Raw genomic sequence first — 4192 nt, 5'->3', positions numbered from 1 at the left:
GGGACGCTCCGGCGCGGAGAGGCTGCAGAGGCATAACAGGGCCAGCGGCAGCACTGGCGGGGAGAGGGGAGCTGCGGCACCTGCCCTAATTTTTCCAGCTCCGGTTCTTCTGCCCAGTGCGTTGCGCGCTGGAAATCCCAGGTGCAGATGGACGGGGATGTGGTCGTAATAGGACCTCGGATCACCCCCGTTCTGGCTGTGCCTGAGCCGCACTTGCGTGTCTTTGCCCGCTGAAGAGCTGCCCTAAGGGCTACGGGGGGAGGTCCCTGCTGGCAGCCACACGGTGTGCAGGTTGGCGCTTTTGGGGACAGGTCCCCTGCCCCGCTCCTGAGGCCACCCCTGCGCAAAGAGCGCAGCTCTGAGCGGTCCCAAGTTGAACTGCAGCTGCCGCTGGCGGCGGGAGGCTTTGCTGTAACCCCGCTGAGAAGCCGTCCCGAGCGGCGCGGGTCTGCCCTGGCTCGTGGCCTGAGCCGGGGGGGTGTGCACGTGGGTCCCTGCGCACTGGCCTACGTAGGTATGTGCAGAAGAGGATTTGCTTTTCCTGGAATGCCGGCGCTGTGTATGTTGGAGAAACTCGTCGATTAGAAGAGCAAAAGGACAGCGCACGATTACTCGCCCGAGACGAACGCGGGCCGTAAGCTCATTAAGGGCTTGGAGGCTGCCTGCTGGAGCAGGGGCGTTGCAGTCCCTGGCTGTTGGGAGACCGCTGCACGTCGCTCCCAGAGCTTTGCCTTCCCAGAACGGCGGGAGCCCCTCGGAGACCCCAGCCATGCTGGCGACCCTGATGACAGCGCTGTTTTTTGTGGTGAGAGCGTTTGGGCAGGTGAGTCTGGGCTGGCCTGGCAGCAGGGAGGCTTTAGTGCTTTCCGCTTCAGTTCGAGGAGCGTGTGGGTGATCTTCTTGGAGGAGGTGGTGAGCAGCGGGGAACGTGGGCTTGGCCACTGCCGTGGGCTGGGGATGCCCCAGGCTCCTGCTCCCGTGGCTGTGCAGCCCAGCGGCTCTGCTCCTCGCCAGCACATTGCCCGTGGCGCTGGCCGGGGGCACGGCGGAGGGTCTGGCACCCTAGCATCGGCAGGATCACCCGCAGTTTGGCGGGGGGCGGTTCCCTGTTGCACCCCCGCCTGCGGGAAGCAAGCGCAGGTACTTGGGCTTCCCAGTCTGGCGAGTGCAAACGTGCACGCCGAGTCTCGGAGCTCTTTGGGTTGGGGGGAGAAGGAAAACGCTCCCCTGTGTTGGGCTGCTCTCCACCGGGGAGAGGGAAGAGAGTGGAAATGGCTGCTAGGTTGGCCACGGGCTGTGTCACCGGCCGGGCGGCCTCTGGAAGGACAGGCAGTCATTCCCGGCCCCCTGAGCCTGCCTCTGGCTCTCCTAGCCCCGGCCCCAGCGCTGTGATCCCTGGTGATGCCTACGGAGGAGCAGCGCGCTCTGTCGCTCCTCTGCTTCCCTCCTCTCCTCTTACCTGCTGCAAATCCTTTCCGCGTCCAGCTCGGGACCAACCTGTTCCGTGAGGAGCCCCTGCCGTACCTCGTGTACCAGCCCCTGCCCTGGCAGATCCAGTGCGTGACACAGAGCCGCCGCACCAGCCGGGACAGCGAGGTGAGGGCTGCTTTCTCCGCGGGCCACCGGCCGTGGTGGCAGCTGGTTTGGGGACAGGGCAGTGCCTGGTGCGGGGGGAGCAGCACCCATCTATGACCCGAACGGGCTGCTGGGGGCAGGAGGCTCAGGCTGGGGGGGGGATTTTTTTTTCCCTCGAAAGACAGAAAATAGGGGAATGCCAGGAGGCAGGATAAGCTGAAAAATATAGGAAATGTATTTGTAGACAAATTCAAGCTTATTTTTAGGAATGAAAATATCCCCTAGCAGACCCGACATCCCAGGCGCTGCTGCAGTACGGTGGTGGGGCTGCAGCCGAGGAACCAAACCCAGCGAGTCTGGTTCCACGCTGATGTGAAATGCAGACCTGGTGGGGTAGCCCGTGCCAATGCACCTCCTCAGATCCTACCAGCATGTCTGATTTTTGATACAAAGCTCTCTTCTGCTTCCCCGGGGAGGACCTCTCACAAATGCAGATTACCCAGTCCGTGCTCTGTAAGGGAAGAGCAGCGCGTATTGCCAGGTCTCCCGAAGGGAATGGGAACGGAAAGCTTGGTGAAGCTCGCCCTGTCCCTTCAGAGCCTCCCAGCCAGCCTGGAAGGGACCGTCCTCGCCACCTCTGCCTGAGAGAGAACTAACGCCGTTGTATTTTTGTCCTCTACCTTTCTAGAAAGGCAGGAGCTCTCGGCACAACAGCATCTACTCGATTTCTGGAGAGAAAGGTGAGCGTGGAGCCCGCAGAGACAGCCCTGCCCAAGTAGTGGGGGCAACTCAAGGTTGTGACCGTGGGACGCAGCATTGCAGTCCCTGGACCCTTCTGGGCCCCCTTCTTCTTCCAAAATACCTCTTACCGTCACCAGGCAGGGATTTCTTTGGGAGCCAGCTCTCTGGGAGGGAGGCCCTCTCGGCGAGGTAGCTTTCTGGCCAGCCCAGCCTAGGGCTTGCCGGCGGCGCTGTGGTTTTGGCCAGTTCTCCTCCCTGTGGAGGGTGCCCTTCCTGCCACCCCCGGGAGGGCGCGTGGGTACCCACGGGATGCTGAGATGTTCTTTAAAGCCTGTAGCAGCGGCAGGCGAAGGCCCTAGTGTGAATGCACACCAGCACACGTGTGTGTGTGTGTGTGCAGATGCCTGCCTTCCTCTTCCCATGAAACCTGCCCCAGCGTAGCACACGGGTCCCTGTCCCCCAAAGCAGGGCCCCTTTTCTCCTTGGCCTGGCAAAAACCACCCTGATTTTGTCCCCCTCTCCTCCTCCTTGCTCTTGCCGCTAAGACTCTGCCCCCTCTGCTGAAGTCAAGCGCTCAGCAAAGAGGATTTGAGCACTTCTATTCTCAGGGCGGCTCGGGCGGCAATCGGATAAAGGCAGGTAAAGGCGTCTTCATTCCTTGGATTCTTCTCACGCCCTTTTAACGGGCAGAAAAGGTGGTACCCTAATCATCTGTATCACAGAATTATAGAACGGTTTGGGTTGGAAGGGACATTAAAGAGTTGCTACCCCCCTGCCATGGGCTGGGACACCTTCCACTTAGACCAGGCTGCTCAAAGCCCCATCCGACCTGGCCTTGAACACCTCCAGGGATGGGGCAGCCACAGCTTCTCTGGGCGACCTGTGACGGCGCCTCGCCACCCTCACAGGGAAGAATTTCTTCCTTCTATCTAATGTAGACCTACCCTCTTTCCATCTAAAGCCGTCACCCCTCGTCCCGTCACTCCTGGTAAAAAGTCCCTCTCCAGCTTTCTCACAGGCCCCCCTCAGGCACTGGGGGGCAGCTAGAAGGTCTCCTCAGAGCCTTGTCTTCTCTGGGCTGAACAACCCCAACTCGCTCAGCCTGCCTGTGGCCTCAGACCCTCTCCATGGCCTGCTTGTTATTTTGGGGACCCCAGAGCTGAAGGCAGTGCTCCCGGTGGGGCCTCAGGAGAGCGGAGTAGTGGGGGAGAATCGCCTCCCTCGACCTGCCGCTCGCGCCGCTTTGGATGCAGCCCAGGAGAAGACTTCTGGGCTGCGAGCGTGCATTGCTGGGTGATGTCGAGCTTCTCCTCAACCGACACCCCCACGTCCTCCTCCTCGGGGCTGCTCTCAACCCTTCTCCGCCCAGCCTGTATCTGTGCCTGGGATTGCCCTGGCCCCTGTGCACGACCTTGCCCTTGGCCCTGTTGAACTTCACGTGGGTCGCACGCAGCCACCTCTCAGGTTGGGCAGGACGTGCCCCTGTGGCTCCCCAGCCTCCGGCGTTTCGGTTTTGCGGCGGGCAGGACTTACGGCTGAGGATGTGTCTTGTTAAGCAGGGCAGGAGGGGGCCGATTCCCAACGCGGCCTCGGTTTTTTATGCATCTTTTTACTTTGCAGTTTCTTTTAGGATGCGAATAAAAATGGGTTCAGGTGACAGTGGTGAGTTTATACAGCAGCATCTGGCACCGGGGTTTCTGATCGCTGCTCAGGGGGTGCTTAGCAGTGACACGCTCGCTTAAAGGAGCACCGCTGAGTGCCTGTGATTCAGTTCCCGCTGAATTCCACAATACTTCCCTAATGCCACATTAAGCGCGGGGTGGGGAGGGCTCCCATTTGTCAGCGTGAGAGCTTTATTGCTCTACAGGGGCGGGCT

At 60.8% G+C, this 4192-nt stretch overlaps 1 protein-coding gene and 1 long non-coding RNA gene across 3 annotated transcripts in view; both read left to right on the top strand.

Moving 5' to 3' along the window:
- Positions 1–4192, top strand: part of CEP164 (centrosomal protein 164) — a 56776-nt gene that overhangs the window by 49811 nt on the left and 2773 nt on the right. The gene's annotated exons all lie outside the window — the stretch shown is intronic.
- LOC118452079 lies at positions 62–2940 on the top strand. Its single transcript, XR_004841729.1, has 3 exons — positions 62–946; positions 991–1596; positions 2264–2940. It is a non-coding gene; the product is annotated as an uncharacterized LOC118452079 (long non-coding RNA).

This window comes from Egretta garzetta, unplaced genomic scaffold (assembly GCF_000687185.1).
Source record: "Egretta garzetta isolate BGI_Z169 unplaced genomic scaffold, ASM68718v1 scaffold134, whole genome shotgun sequence".
In the NCBI taxonomy this organism is placed as follows: domain Eukaryota; kingdom Metazoa; phylum Chordata; class Aves; order Pelecaniformes; family Ardeidae; genus Egretta; species Egretta garzetta.
This window is presented reverse-complemented; position numbering and strand designations above follow the sequence as displayed.